The following is a 22,887-nucleotide window of genomic DNA, read 5'->3' on the forward strand; positions in this document are numbered from 1 at the left end:
TTTCCACACAATTAAAGTGGTGAATTTGTTTATTCTCATCATGTTCTGAGCTACAGTGAAAATCTTGTCTGACGTACCATCCACACAGATTACTACTTTACAACAGTACAGTGAGCTGATATACGACAGAACAATAACTGTAACAAAGCATTATGGCTGCAGAGAAAGTGCAGTGCAGATAGACATATGGTGCAGGGTCACGTCGAGTTACATTGTGAGGCCGAGAGCATTTTATCATTCATTTGGCTTATAAACACAGACAGGAAGCCGTCCTTGAGCTTGTCATTACTAATAACTGCAGGTCTTTTTTCTCAGTTTCTCGTGGCACTGGACAGGGATGTCCATTAAGCCCTTTATTATTTAATCTTGTATCGGAACCTTTAGCTATAACACTACGTGAAGCTAAAAGTATTCTTGGTATCTCTATGAATAGAACCATACATAAGATTTCTCTTTATGCAGATGATCTTTTGGTTTTTATTTCAAATTTTGAGGAATCAATTCCTAATCTTTTGGAAACACTTAAAGATTTCGCTAAATTTTCTGGGTATAAACAACTTGAAAGAAGTGAATTGTTTCCATTAAATGTCCCTGTTAGTATATATAATGATATTCCTTTTAGAATTGTTAATACATTTAGATATTTAGGTATTATAATTACAAAAAAAATATAAAGATCTCTATAAAGCGAACGTAGTTCCTTTAATGGACTCCATGAAGCACAATTTTCTAGATGGAATCCACTTACTTTTTTTTAATAGGTCGGATTCATGCTGTGAAAATGATCTTACTTAGATTTTTATATATTTTCCAAAATATACCTATCTTTTTAACTAAAAAAAATTCAATCAAATTGACTCTCTTATTTCTTCCTTTATTTGGAACAACAAGAGACCAAGAATTAATAGCTATCATTTACAAAAATCTACAAAACGATGGGGACTTGCACTTCCTAATTTAAGCCTGTATTATTGGGCTGTGAATATTAGACAATTATGTTTTTTGTTATATTGGCTTGATAAGAACCAAAAATCATTATGGGTTGATTTGGAATTAAAATCTGTTGAACAATTTTATTTAACTTCAATTTTTGGAGCTCCATTACGTTTACAGCTCTCTAAAATTCCAAATTTAAATCTTTACCCGGTTATTAAACAATCCCTACGGATTTGGGTTCAGTTTCGTTTTTTTAAAAAATTTTAAACAATTTAAGATGACTAGTTTTTTACATCGAAACTTCTCATTTAAACCTTCAACAACTGACCCCATTTTTCTCCTATGGAAAATAAAGGGATCCATTCTTTTACAGATTTATTTTGTGATGGTCCATTATGATCTTTGAAGAGTTAATTAACAAATTTTCTTTCGCTCATGCACATTTTTTTGCAATATGTTCAGGTTAGACATTTTTTACGATATTTACCTAAGTTTCCATATTTACAAGAATCTGATTTTTTTCGATACCATTTTGAAATTGAATCCCTTCGTGAAAGGTTCCATTGGCAGCATTTATCATTTGTTTTTGTTACAAAACGAGAACCTATCACTAAAGATTAAACAAGATTGTGACAGAGAACTTAATATGATCTTTGTTAATGAAGATTGGCTTCGAGTTTTGAAAAACGTAAGTTCTTCTTCTGTATGTGCCGACCATTGTTTAATTAAATTTAAAACTGTTCACCGTTATTATTTAACAAAGGGGAGACTATCTAAAATATTTCCTAGTATAGACAAATGCTGTGATAGTTGTAAAACTGAAGTAGCTACTTTGTCACATATGTTCTGGTCATGTTCTTCATTAAAATCGTTTTGGAAATCATTATTTTCTACAATTTCTAAAGCTCTGAAAATTAATTTACAAATTAATAGATTGACTGTTCTATTTGGAATAGCTCCACATCATATTCAGGGTATTTCATCTTCAGATCAACATGTAATTGCATTTGTTACACTACTGACAAGAAGGGCTATTTTATTAAAATGGAAAGATATTTCTTCCCCTACATTAATTGAATGGTTTTCTCAAGGAATGTTATGTCTTAGTTTGGAAAAAATAGAAGTAGAACTTATGATCCTCGATTCGATTTTGAGAGAAGATGGGGTTCTTTTGCCAAATATTATCATTTAATTTGAATTATGCTATATGGTTTCCGTCCAATTTTATTTTTTTTATAAATATGAAATGACGGTTGATGATTCTTTTTAAAAAAATTTAGATGATGGTCAAACGTATTGCTCCGGGGGATTCATTCCTAATGGATTCCCCCCCCCCCCCTTTTTGTGGTTAGTGGGTTTCTTTCCGAGTTAAATGGGGTTCTTCTTTCCCTTATTTTTCTGTATATAGATTTTTCCATTTTTATATTTTACGATCATTTTTTTCAGCTTTATTATGGTATACATATTAATCTATTGAAGTTTTGTATCATTTTATAGCTGTAGACAATTATGTATCAATAAAAAGATTCCAAAAATGAAAAATGAAACTGGCAAAACAATCACAAGACATATGGTGCAGAGTCACGTCGAGTTACATTGTGAGGCTGAGTACATTTTATCATTCATTTGGCTTATAACCACAGACAGGAAGCCGTCCTTGAGCCTGGTGTTACGCGCTTTAAGGCTTTTGTATCTCTTTCCCGATGGGGGAGCGGGTTTGCAGCAAGAATGTCCAGATTGTGAGGATCTTTGAGTACATGGCCTGCTTTTCCGAGGGATGGGAAGTGTAGGAAGAGTCCATGGAGTGGAGGCTTGTTTCTCTGATGTTCTCTGCTCTCCAAAGTTCTCTGCAGTTCCTTGCAGTCATGGGCAGAGCAATAGCCATACGAAGGCGTGAAGTATCGACAAGAAGCTCAGAGACCTCGGCCTTCACCCTGCCTTGTGTAGCTGAATCCTGGACTTCCTGTCAGATCGCCGGCAGGTGGTAAGTATGGGCTCGCTCACCTCTCTCTCTCTCTCTGACCCTCAGCACACATACCCCACAGGGTTGGCTTCTTGCCACCTACTTTACTCTGTGCACTCATGACTTGTGTCGCCACCCACAGCTCCAATCTGCTAATTAAATTTGCTGACGACACTACACTGACTGTCCTAATCTCAAATAATAACGAGGCAGCCGACAGAGAAGAAGTCATCACCCCGACACAGTGGTGTCAAGAAAACAACCTCTCCCTCATTGTGACAAAAACACAGGAGCTGGTTGTGGATTAGAGAAGGAATGGGAGACAGGTATCAAATTCAACATTTCCAAGTCTGTTGTTGACACAAAATGCACATTTTAATATTGATCATGACAAAATGTATTTTATATATCGTTAATGACTTAAAACATATTTACAGATTGTGACTGACAGAGAATCGTATAATTTGTGTTCCGTGTGTTATCTGAATGTACTTGCCTGTGATGCTGCCACAAGTCAGTGTTTCTCTGTACCTGTACCTTCCCGTACTTGTGCACTTGGCAATAAATTCAACAGGATCTAAGAAATCTCAGTGAGATTTGATTAGTGATGATCATCTTGGCAGCTCGGTAGGTCGAATGTATGAGACAGTACACTGTTAAATGCAAATCCCTGAACAGTGTCGATGATCAGAGGAATCTCAGACTCCAAGGAGGCGGGACTATGACATCAGTCACAGGCTGACAGCGCTGACTGTGGACTGAACCATAAGAGAGAGAGAGCGATCTGCAGACAGGCAGTCGGCCAGTCTAAAGAGACAGAGAGAGAGAGACTGGAAAAGCTGATAGCTTCAGTTAGTCGCAGCTGAGGCTTGGAACTCTCCTATGCCCACAAGAGTGGGTTGATCATCGGTACACGGACCCACAACGAACGTGTGTGGCTGACACTTCGTATAATCCAGAGGAGTGAGTTTTGGAATATCTTGTGTTATCCCTTGCCTGGGTATGTTGTGTGGCAACCCCCGGAAGACGGTATTCCTGTGACAGGTCACTTTCGCTGATAACTTGTATGTGGACGGATTCAACAGATAAGAACTTCGTCGGCGGTTATTTTGTTGTAACTGCCTTTTCTCTACGTTTCACCCTGGATTACAAATATCTCTCTCCCATCATCTATTCCGTGGATTACTGAACTTTCCTACTTTACCATCTCAAGACTCTAAGCTTTGTTCCCTCACGCTTGATAGTTTGGGAATTATATTTACACATGTATACACATAACACTGTTAACTTTCCTTTATTTCATTAAGTTACTATAAGTAGATACTAATAAAGAGAATGGTTTTAACATCAAAACCAGACTCCACTGTGAACTCTATTGCTGCTGGTTCGTTTCTAAAACGCTACAGTTCGTAACACAGTTTTATAAAACTAGTTAGACCACATCTGGAGTGTTTCATACAGTTCTGGTCGCCCCCATTCTCGGAAGGATGTCGGGGCTTTGGACAGGGCGGGGAAGAGGTTAACCAGGACACTGCCTGGATTAGAGAGCATGAGCTATAACGAGAAGCTGGACAAACTTGTGCTGTTTTCTCCAGAGCGGCGCAGGCTGGGGTGAGACTGGATGGTCGTTTATCAGATTACGAGAGGAATTGATAGAGTGGACAGACGATATATTTTTCCCGGGGGTTGAAATGTCTAATACATTTAAGGTGAGAGGAGATGTGAGCGGCAAGTTTGCTTCTTTCCACAGAGTGGTGGGTAGCTGGCTCTCCGTCTGGGGGTGGGAGACCCTCCACCGTCACCTGATCCCGTTTCCTGTTGACATTTTTCCGCAGATCTGCAGCATCTGCGGGTCACTTTACGTGTACGTGTAGCTTCATCTTTCCCCGTTCAGACAAGGCAGTGAGATCCAGATCTGTCACGTTTTCTCGTTGTGGTGGACAATATGTTTTTTTCTGCAATATTTTCAGCATGTTTCATTCCACTGTTTTTACCTGCTGAAGTGCTGCCGATGTTTCTGGGTGTCTGACCCATTTATGTGAGAATTTAACCTTTTGTATTTATCTGCACTTCTCATAAATGTCTACAGTTCAGTTATGCTTCACTCCAAAATTTCCAAAGCAACAACCCGGTCAGTCAAATAGTTCCACACAATTAAAATAGTTTATTACATCTTTTTTTTTTCATTTTGTACTATTCTTATTTTATTCTTATTCATATTCTTATTTTAAATCACAATTGTTAAAATCTATTGTTATGAATTAGGTTCTACTGCTGCCGCAGGGACAACGAATTTCATGACATATGCCGATGGTATTAAACCTGATTCTGATATTGATATGGGAGACCCACCACCGGTCACCTGATCCCAGTTACCGCAGACCGTAATGTGAGATTGAAGCATTTTCCATATATTTGTATTCCACAGAAATGACAACAGTTAAGTTTCCTTCTGAGGTTCCAGAACAGAAGCTCCGTCTGTCTAATATTTCCACACAATTAAAGTGGGGAATTTGTTTATTCTCATCATGTACTGAGCTACAGTGAAAATCTTGTCTGACGTACCATCCACACAGATCACTACTTTACAACAGTACAGTGAGCTGATATACGACAGAACAATAACTGTAACAAAGCATTATGGCTGCAGAGAAAGTGCAGTGCAGATAGACATATGGTGCAGGGTCACGTCGAGTTACATTGTGAGGCCGAGAGCATTTTAACATTCATTTGGCTTATAGACACAGACAGGAAGCCGTCCTTGAGCTTGTCATTACTAATAACTGCAGGTCTTCTTTTCTCACTTTCTCGTGGCACTAGACAGGGATGTCCATTAAGCCCTTTATTATTTAATCTTGTATCGGAACCTTTAGCTATAACACTACGTGAAGCTAAAAGTATTCTTGGTATCTCTATGAATAGAACCATACATAAGATTTCTCTTTATGCAGATGATCTTTTGTTTTTTATTTCAAATTTTGAGGAATCAATTCCTAATCTTTTGGAAACACTTAAAGATTTCGCTAAATTTTCTGGATATAAACAACTTGAAAGAAGTGAATTGTTTCCATTAAATGTCCCTGTTAGTATATATAATGATATTCCTTTTAGAATTGTTAATACATTTAGATATTTAGGTATTATAATTACTAAAAAAATATAAAGATCTCTATAAAGCGAACGTAGTTCCTTTAATGGACTCCATGAAGCACAATTTTCTAGATGGAATCCACTTACTTTTTTTTAATAGGTCGTATTCATGCTGTGAAAATGATCTTACTTAGATTTTTATATATTTTCCAAAATATACCTATCTTTTTAACTAAAAAATTTCAATCAAATTGACTCTCTTATTTCTTCCTTTATTTGGAACAATAAGAGACCAAGAATTAATAGCTATCATTTACAAAAATCTACAAAACGATGGGGACTTGCACTTCCTAATTTAAGCCTGTATTATTGGGCTGTGAATATTAGACAATTATGTTTTTGGTTATATTTGCTTGATAAGAACCAAAAATCATTATGGGTTGATTTGGAATTAAAATCTGTTGAACAATTTTATTTAACTTCAATTTTAGGAGCTCCATTCCCTTTATAGCTCTCTGAAATTCCAAATTTAAATCTTTACCCGGTTATTAAACAATCCCTACGGATTTGGGTTCAGTTTCGTTTTTTTAAAAATTTTAAACAATTTAAGATGACTAGTTTTTTACATCGAAACTTCTCATTTAAACCTTCAAAAACTGACCCCATTTTTCTCCTATGGAAAAATAAAGGGATCCATTCTTTTACAGATTTATTTTGTGATGGTCCATTATGATCTTTGAAGAGTTAATTAACAAATTTTCTCTCACTCATACACATTTTTTTGCAATATGTTCAGGTTAGACATTTTTTACGATATTTACCTAAGTTTCCATATTTACAAGAATCTGATTTTTTTGGATACCATTTTGAAATTGAATCCCTTCGTGAAAGGTTCCATTGGCAGCATTTATCATTTGTTTTTGTTACAAAACGAGAACCTATCACTAAAGATTAAACAAGATTGTGACAGAGAACTTAATATGACCTTTGTTAATGAAGATTGGCTTCGAGTTTTGAAAAACGTAAATTCTTCTTCTGTATGTGCCGACCATTGTTTAATTAAATTTAAAACTGTTCACCGTTATTATTTAACAAAGGGGAGACTATCTAAAATATTTCCTAGTATAGACAAATGCTGTGATAGTTGTAAAACTGAAGTAGCTACTTTGTCACATATGTTCTGGTCATGTTCTTCATTAAAATCGTTTTGGAAATCATTATTTTCTACAATTTCTAAAGCTCTGAAAATTAATTTACAAATTAATAGATTGACTGTTCTATTTGGAATAGCTCCACATCATATTCAGGGTATTTCATCTTCAGATCAACATGTAATTGCATTTGTTACACTACTGACAAGAAGGGCTATTTTATTAAAATGGAAAGATATTTCTTCCCCTACATTAATTGAATGGTTTTCTCAAGGAATGTTATGTCTTAGTTTGGAAAAAATAGAAGTAGAACTTATGATCCTCGATTCGATTTTGAGAGAAGATGGGGTTCTTTTGCCAAATATTATCATTTAATTTGAATTATGCTATATGGTTTCCGTCCAATTTTATTTTTTTTATAAATATGAAATGACGGTTGATGATTCTTTTTAAAAAAATTTAGATGATGGTCAAACGTATTGCTCCGGGGGATTCATTCCTAATGGATTCCCCCCCCCCCCTTTTTGTGGTTAGTGGGTTTCTTTCCGAGTTAAATGGGGTACTTCTTTCCCTTATTTTTCTGTATATAGATTTTTCCATTTTTATATTTTACGATCATTTTTTTCAGCTTTATTATGGTATACATATTAATCTATTGAAGTTTTGTATCATTTTATAGCTGTAGACAATTATGTATCAATAAAAAAGATTCCAAAAATGAAAAATGAAACTGGCAAAACAATCACAAGACATATGGTGCAGAGTCACGTCGAGTTACATTGTGAGGCTGAGTACATTTTATCATTCATTTGGCTTATAACCACAGACAGGAAGCCGTCCTTGAGCCTGGTGTTACGCGCTTTAAGGCTTTTGTATCTCTTTCCCGATGGGGGAGCGTGTTTGCAGCAAGAATGTCCAGATTGTGAGGATCTTTGAGTACATGGCCTGCTTTTCCGAGGGATGGGAAGTGTAGGAAGAGTCCATGGAGTGGAGGCTTGTTTCTCTGATGTTCTCTGCTCTCCAAAGTTCTCTGCAGTTCCTTGCAGTCATGGGCAGAGCAATAGCCATACGAAGGCGTGAAGTATCGACAAGAAGCTCAGAGACCTCGGCCTTCACCCTGCCTTGTGTAGCTGAATCCTGGACTTCCTGTCAGATCGCCGGCAGGTGGTAAGTATGGGCTCGCTCACCTCTCTCTCTCTCTCTGACCCTCAGCACACATACCCCACAGGGTTGGCTTCTTGCCACCTACTTTACTCTGTGCACTCATGACTTGTGTCGCCACCCACAGCTCCAATCTGCTAATTAAATTTGCTGACGACACTACACTGACTGGCCTAATCTCAAATAATAACGAGGCAGCCGACAGAGAAGAAGTCATCACCCCGACACAGTGGTGTCAAGAAAACAACCTCTCCCTCATTGTGACAAAAACACAGGAGCTGGTTGTGGATTACAGGAGGAATGGAGACAGGGACCAAATTCAACATTTCCAAGTCTGTTGTTGACACAAAATGCACATTTTAATATTGATCATGACAAAATGTATTTTATATATCGTTAATGACTTAAACATATTTACAGATTGTGACTGACAGAGAATCGTATAATTTGTGTTCCGTGTGTTATCTGAATGTACTTGCCTGTGATGCTGCCACAAGTCAGTGTTTCTCTGTACCTGTACCTTCCCGTACTTGTGCACTTGGCAATAAATTCAACAGGATCTAAGAAATCTCAGTGAGATTTGATTAGTGATGATCATCTTGGCAGCTCGGTAGGTCGAATGTATGAGACAGTACACTGTTAAATGCAAATCCCTGAACAGTGTCGATGATCAGAGGAATCTCAGACTCCAAGGAGGCGGGACTATGACGTCAGTCACAGGCTGACAGCGCTGACTGTGGACTGAACCATAAGAGAGAGAGAGCGATCTGCAGACAGGCAGTCGGCCAGTCTAAAGAGACAGAGAGAGAGAGACTGGAAAAGCTGATAGCTTCAGTTAGTCGCAGCTGAGGCTTGGAACTCTCCTATGCCCACAAGAGTGGGTTGATCATCGGTACACGGACCCACAACGAACGTGTGTGGCTGACACTTCGTATAATCCAGAGGAGTGAGTTTTGGAATATCTTGTGTTATCCCTTGCCTGGGTATGTTGTGTGGCAACCCCCGGAAGACGGTATTCCTGTGACAGGTCACTTTCGCTGATAACTTGTATGTGGACGGATTCAACAGATAAGAACTTCGTCGGCGGTTATTTTGTTGTAACTGCCTTTTCTCTACGTTTCACCCTGGATTACAAATATCTCTCTCCCATCATCTATTCCGTGGATTACTGAACTTTCCTACTTTACCATCTCAAGACTCTAAGCTTTGTTCCCTCACGCTTGATAGTTTGGGAATTATATTTACACATGTATACACCTAACACTGTTAACTTTCCTTTATTTCATTAAGCTACTATAAGTAGATACTAATAAAGAGAGTGGTTTTAACATCAAAACCAGACTCCAGTGTGAACTCTATTGCTGCTGGTTCGTTTCTAAAACGCTACAGTTCGTAACACAGTTTTATAAAACTAGTTAGACCACATCTGGAGTGTTTCATACAGTTCTGGTCGCCCCCATTCTCGGAAGGATGTCGGGGCTTTGGACAGGGCGGGGAAGAGGTTAACCAGGACACTGCTTGGATTAGAGAGCATGAGCTATAACGAGAAGCTGGACAAACTTGTGCTGTTTTCTCCAGAGCGGCGCGGGCTGGGGAGAGACTGGATGGACATTTCTAAGATTTCGAGAGGAATAGATAGAGTGGATATATTTTTCCTGGGGGCTGAAATGTGAGAGGAGATATGAGCGGCAAATTTGCTTCTTTCCACAGACTAATGAGTAGCCGGAGTCTCTGCCTGGGGGGGGGGGGGGGGGGGGGGGGTTCAATGAATCCTGACACGTGATCCCGTTTGCCCCTCCCATTTAACCGCAGATGGGCAGCATCTGCGTGTCTGTTTCCGAGGCCCCGCCTCCCGATGATGTAACAATCTCTTCGCGCATGTTCACAGTCTCCGGGTGGACCGTGTTTTCCTCTCCGTTCAGAGCTGAAGTGGGTCGGCTGTGTGTTCGTGAAAGACTTTCGTCTCTTCCGTCGGGATCACTGTCTGCGGGCCGAAGATATCACTTTCCCATCGGTGAGTATTGAGACCGACCCCGTGCGGGGAGATCCGATGTTGGCCGTGAGCCCCGAACTGAGGGCCAGGAATTCATTTGTTTCCCAACTATCTGGGCTCGTCAGAAATGTGTCGACTTCACTTAATCTGCATTGAACGATCCAAACCAGGAGCCCAGGCTGTCTATTTTCACAGAATTGAAATGGAAGTCCCGCCGTCAGGTCACGTGAGGCTGTGTGCCGCAGATTCGCCCCGCCCTCCCCTTTGTGACGCCAGATCACGTGGTGTGATTTTGGTCGCTGAGTCCCATTAACTTACCCGAACTCGCCTTGTTTCCTGAGGCTCCTCAGATTTGTTCTGGAGCTTTATGGCGGTTGTGTCTTCTTCCGGAGTGGGTGGGTGAGAAAGGAGAACGTCCCAGTTTGTGGGGATCTTTGATTTCACTGCCTGCTTTACCGAGGGACTGGGAAGTCTAGGGGGAGAATGGTTCGAGCCTCAGCTCCACGCAGTAGAGCTGAGCCATACATTACTCCTGCACGTTTATAGTCCAGCGACGGCGGTCGGTCCAGTATAGACAAGACAAGATCTGTATCCTAGGATCTGTAATACAAATTTCCTGAAATGGTCCTGTTTTAACCTGGAAATGGAGTGATAGTATTACAGTAAAGGAAGCACAACTTTTCCCAGTAAATTATCCTGGAACCGATTTGTCTGTTATTCCTGGAAATGTGTCCGGTGCAGTTGTTGCTAATGAGGTTCACATGAATAATCTCAGGAATGATCGGTGTTATGTATGAGGAGCATTTGATGGTTCTGGACCTGTGCTCAATGGAGTTCAGAGGGACGGTGGGGGTGGTGGGGGGATGTATGGTTAAGTAAACTTACCGAATGCTGAAAAGCCTGGATACAGTGGACATGGAGAGGATGTTTCCATTAGACAGAGAGTCTGTGATCTGAGAGCACCGTCTCAGAATAAAGATGCTTTCCTTTAAAACTGAGATGAGAAAAAATTTTTGGCCACAAGATGTCTGATCTGTGGAATTTGTTGCCGCAGAATTTGTTTGAGGCTGCCATTTGGGTATATTTGTGAAGATTAATATACTGATGATTGCTGAGTAGTTTCAGGGTTACAGGAGGAAGGCAGGAATATGGTGTTGGAATAAAAATTGGCCATGATTGAATGGTTGAGTGGTGGAGCAGACCAGATGGATTGAATCACCTAATTCTGTTCCTGTGTCTTGTGTCTTACCATGACTGAATGATGGCTCCTTCTTATCCCGTATTGTTTTGTGATGTGTGAGGGACAATTAAAGATTGTTCACTGACATCATTATATTTGCCAACGTTTAAATTTCAGTGAGTTTTGTTCCTAGTAACATTCAGCAGATACGTTTGGTCCTCCTTTTCATTGTTAACGTGCTTCATTATCTTTCATGTTAAAGTTAGACCTGCAGTGAGAGATTTATTGGAAGAAAAACCACGACTGAAGACGAGGGAACAGCAACAAGTGAACCAGCCCGAGGATTGAGAGCATCAACTGGAGAGAACCCATCTGACTTGGAGATTCCAGTGATTCAGTCAGGAGAAAGTTTGGTGAGTCTCATTTACTCAAACACTGGTCCTTTAGACATTACGTACCTGTACAAAGGAAGGTAGGAAATAGTTGGGAGTGAGACTGAATGTGCCCAGAAGAACCAGTTATGCCAGTACCAGTCAGACTCAGTTATGAAGAAGCACCCCCCCCCCCCCCCAATTTTCCCTTTAAACTTTTCACCCTTCACCCTTAACCCATGTCCTCTGGTTTTTTTTCTCCCCTAGCCTCAGTGGAAAAAGCCTGCTTGCATTCACTCTATCTATACCCATCATAATTTTATACATCTCTATCAAATCACCCCTCATTCTCCTACGCTCCAGGGAATAAAGTCCTAAACTATTCAACCTTTCTCTGTAACTCAGTTTCTCAAGTCCTGGCAACATCCTTGTAAACCTTCTCTTGCACTCTTTCAACCTTAGTATTATCCTTCCTGTAATTCAGTGACCAAAACTGCACACAATACTCCAAATTTGGCCTCACTAATACCTTATACAACCTCACCATAACATTCCAACTCTTATAATCAATACTTTGATTTATAAAGGCCAATGAACCAAAATCTCTCTTTACTACCCTATCTACCTGTGATGCCACTTTTAGGGAATTTTGTATCAGTATTCCTAGATCCCTCTGTCCTAGTGCACACCTCAGCACCCTGCCATTTACCTTGTATGTTCTACCTTGGTTTTTCCTTCCAAAGTGCAATACCTCACACATGTCTATATTAAACTACATCTGCCATTTTTCTAGCTGGTCCAGATCCCTCTGCAAGCTTTGAAAACCTTCCTCACTGTCCACTACACCTCCAATCTTTGTATCAACAGCAAACCTGCTGATCCAATTTACCAAATTATCATCCAGATCATTGATATAGATGACAAATAACCATGGACCCAGCACTGATCCCTGTGGCACACCACTAGTCACAGGCCTCCACTCAGAGTAGCAATCCTCCACTACCACTCTCTGACTTCTCCCATTCTCAATTCCCAATCAAATTTACTACCTCACCATGTATACCTAGTGACTGAATCTTCCTAACTAACCTCCCATGCGGGACCTTGTCAAAGGCCGTACTGAAGTCCACTACATCCACTGCCTTGCCTTCATCCACTTTCCTTGTAACCTCCTCGAAAATCTCTAATATATTTGTTAAACATAACCTACCATGCACAAAGCCGTGTTGACTCTCCCTAATAAGTCCCTGTCTGTCTAAACAATTGTCAATCCTATCTCTTAGTACTCCTTCCAATAATTTACCCATGACCAACATCAAACTTACCAGCCTATAATTTCCTGGATTACTTTTTGAGCCTTCTTTAAACAATGGACCAACATGAGCTATCCGCCAATCCTCTGGCACCTCACCCATAGATAACTACTTTTAAATATATCTGCCAGGGCCCCTGCAATTTCAACACTAGTCTCCTTCATGGTCCGAGGGAATACCCTGTCAGGTCCTGGAGATTTATCTACTTGCCTCAAGGTAGCAAGCACCTCCTCCTCTTCTATCTGTATAGGTTCCATGACCTCAATACTTGTTTGCTTCATTTCCATTGACTCCATGCCAGTTTCCTTAGTAAATTCAGACACAAAAAAATCATTTAACATCTCCCCAATTTCTTTTGGTTCCATACATAGCCGACCACTCTGATCTTCAAGATGACCAATTTTATCCCTTAACTATCCTATTGCTATTAATATACCTGTGGAAGCTCTTACTATCCTTCACCTTGACTGGCAACACTACCTCATGTCTTCTTTCAGCCCTCCTGATTTCTTCCTTAGGTATTTTTTTGCACTTTTTATACTCCTCAAGTACCTTCTTTGCTCCCTGTTTCTTATACATGTCATACATCTCTCTCTTCTTTATCAGAGTTCCAATATCCATCGAGAACCAAGGTTCCTTATTCTTATTCACTTTGCCTTTAATCCTGAGACTTTGTCCCCAGGGTGTCCTCATGGGCCATCCAGAAATGATTTCAGCTGGTGACAGCCCTGTTTTCCCCTGTGGGGTAACCCTCATGTGGAATCGGGCTAATGGTCGGACCTTCAACCAAGTGAGTCCAGTCTCCGTTGTTAGTCTGGCCAGTTTATTCTTCATAGTGCCATTGGCTCTCTCCACTCTGCCAGCAGCCCGTGGGTGGTGTACAAACTGGAATTGTTGCTTGATAGCTAGTTTGTTACATACTCCTTCATTTACTTTCACCATAAAGTGTGGGCCATTGTCAGAGCTCAGCATCTCTGCCAGGCCGTACCTGGGAATTATTTCCTGTAATAATACCTTCACAACAGTCACAGCAGTATTAATGATAGTTGGAATAGCTTCAATCCATCTACTAAACACATCTATAATAACTAAGCAGTATCTATAGCAATGTATTCTAGGCAATTCAATAAAATCAACTTGTAGACACGAAAAAGATCCACCTGTCAAGGGAGTCATACCCGGTGTGCAGGGTACAGGTTACCAACCATTCCCTCCTTTCCCAGGTGTGTACAATTATGTATATAATCGACCAATATTGGTAAAAACTGTGTAGGAACCCAAACCTGTCCCACTGGGGTGATTCAAAAACCTAGGTCGGGGTCTTTCTGGCACCCCATCTGGGACCACAGTTTTCACTCCTCCTCAGAGGCGTCCCTCTGAGAAGAACAAAACTCGAGGTAGCTGTAGAGCGGTGAGTAAGTTGTTTACAAAAGTGACATTACTAATGGGGTGGCCAGAGGAAGTCAGGAACCCCCACGTTCCCAGAGATCCCCGTAGTCATGTACAATTCCAAACGCTTAACGGGAGTCTGTGTAAATGTTCCCACTTCTGTCTGTTGCTGGGATACAGGCACGAGTCAGAGCAAACAGCTCAGCCTTCTGGATGGAGACAGCTGCTTCAAAAGATGCCTGTTCAATTACTTCACTGTCCGTCACTATCGCATATTCAGAATATCGTATTCCTGCTCGATCCACAAAAGAGCTTCCGTCCTCATAAAACATTGCCTCGGGCTAGAGGGGGTATTGCGGAATGGATGGGAGAGTCTGTACTTCTTTCACAGTGATCCTGATGGGCTAGAGGGGGTATTGCGGAATGGATGGGAGAGTCTGTCCTTCTTTCACAGTGATCCGGACGCGCTAGAGGGGCTATTGCGGAATGGATGGGAGAGTCTGTCCTTCTTTCACTGAGATCCGGACAGGCTAGAGGGGGTATTGCAGAATGGATGGGAGAGTCTGTCCTTCTTTCACAGTGATCCGAACGGGCTAGAGGGGGTATTGCAGAATGGATGGGAGAGTCTGTCCTTCGTTCACAGTGATCCGAACGGGCTAGAGGGGGTATTGCAGAATGGATGGGAGAGTCTGTCCTTCTTTCACAGTGATCCGGATGGGCTAGAGGGGGTATTGCAGAATGGATAGGAGAGTCTGTCCTTCTTTCACAGTGATCCGGACGGGCTAGAGGGAGTATTGCAGAATGGATGGGAGAGTCTGTCCTTCTTTCACAGTGATCCGGTCGGGCTAGAGGGGGTATTGCAGAATGGATGGGAGAGTCTGTCCTTCTTTCACAGTGATCCGGACGGGCTAGAGGGGGTATTGCAGAATGGATGGGAGAGCCTGTCCTTTCACAGTGATCCAGACGGGCTAGAGGGGGTATTGCAGAATGGATGGGAGAGTCTGTCCTCCTTTCACAGTGATCCAGATGGGCTAGAGGGGGTATTGCAGAATGGATGGGAGCGTCTGTCCTTCTTTCACAGTGATCCTGACGGGCTAGAGGGGGTATTGCAGAATGGATGGGAGAGTCTGTCCTTCTTTTGCAGTGATCCGGACAGGCTAGAGGGGGTATTGCAGAATGGATGGGAGAGTCTGTCCTTTCACAGTGATCCAGACGGGCTAGAGGGGGTATTGCAGAATGGATCGGAGAGTCTGTCCTTTCACAGTGATCCAGACGGGCTAGAGGGTGTATTGCAGAATGGATGGGAGAGTCTGTCCTTCTTTCACAGTGATCCAGACGGGCTAGAGGGGGTATTGTGGAATGGATGGGAGAGTCTGTCCTTCTTTCACTGTGATCCGGACAGGCTAGAGGGGGTATTGCAGAATGGATGGGAGAGTCTGTCCTTCTTTCACAGTGATCCGGACGGGCTAGAGCGGGTATTGCAGAATGGATGGGAGAGTCTGTCCTTCTTTCGCAGTGATCCTGACAGGCTAGAGGGGGTATTGCAGAATGGATGGGAGAGTCTGTCCTTTCACAGTGATCCAGACGGGCTAGAGGGGGTATTGCAGAATGGATGGGAGAGTCTGCCCTTTCACAGTGATCCAGACGGGCTAGAGGGAGTACTGCAGAATGGATGGGAGAGTCTGTCCTTCTTTTGCAGTGATCCCGACAGGCTAGGGGGGTATTGCAGAATGGATGGGAGAGTCTGTCCTTCTTTCACAGTGATCCGGACAGGCTAGAGGGGGTATTGCAGAATGGATGGGAGAGTCTGTCCTTCTTTCACAGTGATCCGGACAGGTTAGAGGGGGTATTGTGGAATGGTTGCAATGGTCTGTCCTTCTTTCACTGTGATCCGGACAGGCTAGAGGGGGTATTGCGGAATGGATGGGAGAGTCTGTCCTTCTTTCACTGTGATCCGGACGGGCTAGAGGGGGTATTGCAGAATGGATGGGAGAGTCTGTCCTTCTTTCACAGTGATCCTGACGGGCTAGAGGGGGTTTTGCAGAATGGATGGGAGTGTCTGTCCTTTCACAGTGATCCGGACGGGCTAGAGGGGGTATTGCAGAATGGATGGGAGAGTCTGCCCTTTCACAGTGATCCAGACGGGCTAGAGGGGGTATTGCAGAATGGATGGGAGAGTCTGTCCTTTCACAGTGATCCAGACTGGCTAGAGGGGTATTGCAGAATGGATGGGAGAGTCTGTCCTTCTTTCACAGTGATCTGGACAGGCTAGAGGGGGTATTGCAGAATGGATAGGAGAGTCTGTCCTTCTTTCACAGTGATCCTGACGGGCTAGAGGGGGTTTTGCAGAATGGATGGGAGTGTCTGTCCTTTCACAGTGATCCGGACGGGCTAGAGGGGGTATTGCAGAATGGATGGGAGAGTCTGCCCTTTCACAGTGATCCAGACGGGCTAGAGGGGGTATTGCAGAATGGATGGGAGAGTCTGTCCTTTCACAGTGATCCAGACTGGCTAGAGGGGTATTGCAGAATGGATGGGAGAGTCTGTCCTTCTTTCACAGTGATCTGGACAGGCTAGAGGGGGTATTGCAGAATGGATAGGAGAGTCTGTCCTTCTTTCACATTGATCCGGACGGGCTAGAGGGGGTATTGCAGAATGGATGGGAGAGTCTGTCCTTCTTTCACAGTGATCCGGACAGGCTAGAGGGGGTATTGTGGAATGGTTGCAATGGTCTGTCCTTCTTTCACAGTGATCCGGATGGGCTAGAGGGGATATTGCAGAATGGATGGGAGAGTCTGTCCTTCTTTCACAGTGATCCGGACGGGCTAGAGCGGGTATTCCAGAATGAATGGGAGAGTCTGTCCTTCTTTCACAGTGATCCGGACGGGCTAGAGCGGGTATTGCAGAATGGATGGGAGTGTCTGTCCTTCTTTCACTGTGATCCGGACAGGCTAGAGGGGGTATTGCAGAATGGATGGGAGAGTCTGTCCTTCTTTCACTGTGATCCGGACAGGCTAGAGGGGGTATTGCAGAATGGATGGGAGAGTCTGTCCTTCTTTCACTGTGATCCGGACAGGCTAGAGGGGGTATTGCAGAATGGATGGGAGAGTCTGTCCTTCTTTCACTGTGATCCCGACAGGCTAGAGGGTGTATTGCAGAATGGATGGGAGAGTCTGTCCTTTCACAGTGATCCGGACGGGCTAGAGGGGGTATTGCAGAATGGATGGGAGAGTCTGCCCTTTCACAGTGATCCAGACGGGCTAGAGGGGGTATTGCGGAATGGATGGGAGAGTCTGTCCTTTCACAGTGATCCAGACTGGCTAGAGGGGTATTGCAGAATGGATGGGAGAGTCTGTCCTTCTTTCACAGTGATCTGGACAGGCTAGAGGGGGTATTGCAGAATGGATGGGAGAGTCTGTCCTTCTTTCACATTGATCCGGACGGGCTAGAGGGGGTATTGCAGAATGGATGGGAGAGTCTGTCCTTCTTTCACAGTGATCCGGACAGGCTAGAGGGGGTATTGCAGAATGGATGGGAGAGAATGTCCTTCTTTCACAGTGATCCGGACGGGCTAGAGCGGGTATTGCAGAATGGATGGGAGAGTCTGTCCTTTTTTCACTGTGATCCGGACAGGCTAGAGGGGATATTGCAGAATGGATGGGAGAGTCTATCCTTCTTTCACAGTGATCCGGACAGGCTAGAGGGGGTATTGCAGAATGGATGGGAGAGTCTGTCCTTTTTTCACAGTAATCCGGACAGGCTAGAGGGGGTATTGCAGAATGGATGGGAGAGTCTGTCCTTTTTTCACTGTGATCCGGACGGGCTAGAGTGGGTATTGCAGAATGGATGGGAGAGTCTGTCCTTCTTTCACAGTGATCCGGACAGGCTAGAGGGGGTATTGCGGAATGGATTGCAGAGTCTGTCCTTCTTTCGCAGTGATCCGGACAGGAGGGCTGACGTCATGGACTGAAATTGCCCAGAGATGGGGTACAACGTCTTGGGTTCGGTCACTATTAAAAGAATGTCTTACCAGATGTCCCGATTTCACCTCAGACTCCTTCCAGTATCGAAGTTGGCCCGCGGCAAAGTCTTGCCAGTCTCCCTCGGTGCTGGAGGCCTGTTTCGTCAGGGTGTAGGCAAGGAGCCCTAGGCTCTTTGTCTTGAACCCAGGGCAAACCCTGAAGGTGGTATGGGGAACCACCAATCCTGTCTGTCGCCAAAAGAAATCTGGAACTTCAGCAAGAAATGCAATGCCATCTCTTCCTTTAACCTCTCCAATCACCATGACTGGGAATTTCTGTCCCTCGAGGGGTGCATAATATTAGCTTTCCTCAGTTGAGCACCACGTAGGGTCATAGCACAGAGTCACATGAGAGTCAGCGGCTGGCAGAAGGGGTTCAAATGTACTGGAGTCCAGATAAAGTGCCCACCTCTGGGTGTTCAGAGGAAGCTCTCAGTTGTTCACAGTTCCAGCGTGATATCCTTGTCCGTGCATAGAATCTCGACTTCCAATGGACAGAGCAAATCTCTCCCTACGAGATTTCACCCCCGTCTGGTGGTGACTGTCATTGAAACCTCACACTGGTTCCCCTGGAATTCCACCTGCGGTTGCTGGGTACGTGAATACGTACGTTCCGTACCATCGAACCCTGACAGAGTGATTGTAGCGTCTGATAGCTGGAATCCCTTTTCCGATACTGTTTCCTGACCGAGAGTGGTTGTGGTTGCCCTCGTATCAATCATAAACGGAACTGGATTTCCAGCAACTTGCAATATTACATTGGGCTCTTCCTGAGTGTTGGCACTCATGGTTGGAAGCATCTTCTTGTCAGTTTCTAAACGGGTTGTTGTCCCCACCTGTCCCTTGGTAGGTTTTTATTCCCATTTCTGTTCCTCAGATAAAGCCCGCTCGCATCCTTCTTCCTGCTGAGCATATTCACCTTTAATATTAGTTCCCTTCGAGGTTGATCGAGATTCGAAAGTTGGGTCCTAATGATATGTCAAAGCTCGTCACATTCAATTTCGTTCATTGTCAGGCCAATCCATATTATTTGTTTCAATCATGTTGGCTAACTTAGTTGGTAAGCATTGGAGCAGTAGGGCATTGAACTAGGGGGACAGATTCCCATCATTAAAGTCTTGGTCTCCTGCGAAGGTGCCGTAGCAGGCCACAAATCGCTCTCAATAGTCTGGTCCCCATTCCCCAGGCTTAGTTTTGTCTTCAGGTACTTTAGTGATGTTTACAGGTTGCTGGAGAGCCCTTTCCAAGGCTTGAATAATCTGGTCTGTCTGTTCATTCTGATTATGTTTTCCCACCTGTAACGCCTGATAGGTTTGGTATCTCTATTCTGCCTTCCATTTCTGCCCTTCATTAGCTGAGAGAATCATGCAGCAGAGACTGAATAAATCTTGCGGAGTCACATTAAACATTTGTATAGTACTGTGGACATACTGAGCAAACTGTGCTGGTTTTTCTTTTCTATTGAGGCTTCCAGGGAGCATACACAGGAATCACTGAGGGCTGTCCCTCCTCCTAGTCCGAGGCGGAGCATTTGCTACTGCTGTTCAGGAGGATTTAAGCTAATGTGGCAGGGGGATGGGAACAAGTGCAGAGAGACAGAGGGGTGCAAAATGAGAGTAGAAGCAAAAAGTAGTAAGGTGAAAAGTAAAAGTGGCAGGCAGTCAAATCCAGGGCAAAAATCAAAAAGGGCCACTTTTCAACATAATTGTATAAGGGCTAAGAGTGTTGTAAAAACAAGCCTGAAGGCTTTGTGTGTCAATGCAAGGAGCATTCGTAATAAGGTGGATGAATTGAATGTGCAGATAGTTATTAATGAATATGATATAGTTGGAATCACAGAGACATGGCTCCAGGGTGACCAAGGATAGGAGCTCAACATCCAGGGATATTCAATATTCAGGAGGGATAGACAGGAAAGAAAAGGAGGTGGGGTAGCGTTGCTGGTTAGAGAAGAGATTAACGCAATAGAAAGGAAGGACATTAGCCTGGAGGATGTGCAATCGATATGGGTAGAGCTGCGTAACACTAAGGGGCATAAAACGCTGGTGGGATTTGTGTACAGGCCACCTAACAGTAGTAGTGAAGTTGGGGCTGGCATTAAACAGGAAATTAGAAATGCGTGCAAAAAAGGAACAGCAGTTGTAATGGGTGACTTCAATCTACATTTAGATTGGGTGAATCAAATTGGTAAGGGTGCTGAGGAAGAGGATTTCTGAGAACGTGTGCGGGATGGTTTTCTGAACCAACATGTCGAGGAACCAACTAGAGAGCAGGCCATTCTAGACTGGGTATTGAGCAATGAGGAAGGGTTAATTAGCAATCTTGTCATGCGAGGCCCCTTGTGTAAGAGTGACCATAATATGGTGGAATTCTTCATTAAGATGGAGATTGACATAGTTAATTCAGAACCAAATGTTCTGAACTTAAAGAAGGGCAACTTTGAAGATATGAGACGTGAATTAGCTAAGACAGACTGGCAAATGATATTTAAAGGGTTGACAGTGGACAGAAACATAGAAAATAGGTGCAGGTGTAGGCCATTCGGCCCTTCGAGCCTGCACTGCCATTCAGTATGATCATGGCTGATCATCCAACTCAGAACCCTGTACCTGTTTTCTCTCCATACCCCTGATCCCGTTAGCCACAAAGGCCATATCTAACTCCCTCTTAAATATAGCCAAAGAACTGGCCTCAACTGTTTCCTGTGGCAGAGAATTCCACAGATTCACCACTCTGTGTGTGAAGAAGTTTTTCCTCATCTCGGTCCTAAAAGTCTTCCCCTTTATCCTTAAACTGTGACCCCTCGTTCTGGACTCCCCCAACATCAGAAACAATCTTCCTGCATCTAGCCTGTCCAATCCCTTTAGAATTTTATACGTTTCAATAAGATCCCCCATCAATCTTCTAAATTCCAGTGAGTATAAGCTTAGTCGATCCAGTCTTTCTTCATATGAAAGTCCTGCCATCCCAGGAATCAATCTGGTGAACCTTCTCTGTACTCCCTCTATGGCAAGAATGTCTTTCCTCAGATTAGGGGACCAAAACTGCACACAATACTCTAGGTGCGGTCTCACCAAGGCCTTGTACAACTGCAGTAGAAACTCCCTGCTCCTGTACTCAAATCCTTTTGCTATGAATGCTGGCATACCTTTCGCCTTTTTCACCGCCTGCTGTACCTGCATGCCTCCCTTCAATGACTGGTGTACAATGACACCCAGGTCTCGTTGCACCTCCCCTTTTCCTAATCGGCCACCGTTCAGATAATAATCTGTTTTCCTGTTCTTGCAACCAAAATGGATAACCTTATATTTATCCACATTAAATTGCATCTGCCATGAATTTGCCCACTCACCTAACCTATCCAAGTCACCCTGCATCCTCTTAGCATCCTCCTCACAGCTAACACCGCCGCCCAGCTTTGTGTCATCCGCAAACTTGGAGATGCTGCATTTAATTCCCTCATCTAAATCATTAATATATATTGTAAACAACTGGGGTCCCAGCACTGACTCTTGCGGTACCCCACTAGTCACTGCCTGCCATTCTGAAAAGGTCCCGTTTACTCCCACTCTTTGCTTCCTGTCTGCCAACCAGTTCTCTATCCACATCAATACCATACCCCCAATACTGTGTGCTTTAAGTTTCTACACTAATCTCCTGTGTGGGACCTTGTCAAAAGCCTTTTGAAAATCTAAATATACCACATCTACTGGCTCTCCCCTATCCACTCTACTGGTTACATCTTCAAAAAATTCTATAAGATTCATCAGACATGATTTTCCTTTCACAAATCCATGCTGACTTTGTCCGATGATTTCACCTCTTTCCAAATGTGCTGTTATCACATCTTTGATAACCGACTCTAGCATTTTCCCCACCACCGATGTCAGACTAACCGGTCTATAATTCCCCGGTTTTTCTCTCCCTCCTTTTTTAAAAAGTGGGGTTACATTAGCCACCCTCCAATTCTCAGGAACTAATCCAGAATCTAAGGAGTTTTGAAAAATTATCACTAATGCATCCACTATTTCTTGGGCTACTCTGGGATGCAGACCATCTGGCCCTGGGGATTTATCTGCCTTTAATCCCTTCAATTTACCTAACACCACTCCCTACTAACATGTATTACCCTCTGTTCCTCCATCTCACTAGACCCTCGGTCCCTTACTATTTCCAGAGGGTTATTTATGTCCTCCTTCGTGAAGACAGAACCAAAGTAGTTATTCAATTGGTCTGCCATGTCTTTGTTCCCTATGATCAATTCACCTGTTTCTGGCTGTAAAGGTCCTTACATTTGTCTTGACCAATCTTTTTCTTTT

At 43.0% G+C, this 22,887-nt stretch overlaps 2 protein-coding genes across 3 annotated transcripts in view; both read left to right on the plus strand.

Annotated features, from left to right (window-relative positions):
- LOC140720587 (uncharacterized) overlaps window positions 1-22,887 on the plus strand; it is a 154,040-nt gene that overhangs the window by 119,455 nt on the left and 11,698 nt on the right. The gene's annotated exons all lie outside the window — the stretch shown is intronic.
- Window positions 10,161-22,887, plus strand: part of LOC140720623 (uncharacterized) — a 74,224-nt gene continuing 61,497 nt past the window's right edge. The window contains exons 1-2 of one of the 2 annotated variants that reach the window (XM_073035455.1): window positions 10,161-10,315; window positions 11,737-11,887. The gene's annotated coding sequence lies outside the window, so the exon portion shown is untranslated. The remainder of the gene's footprint in view (window positions 10,316-11,736; window positions 11,888-22,887) is intronic. The other variant, XM_073035457.1, reaches the window with a different exon arrangement.

The sequence above is a fragment of the Hemitrygon akajei genome, unplaced genomic scaffold, assembly GCF_048418815.1.
Source record: "Hemitrygon akajei unplaced genomic scaffold, sHemAka1.3 Scf000045, whole genome shotgun sequence".
Lineage (NCBI taxonomy): Eukaryota > Metazoa > Chordata > Chondrichthyes > Myliobatiformes > Dasyatidae > Hemitrygon > Hemitrygon akajei.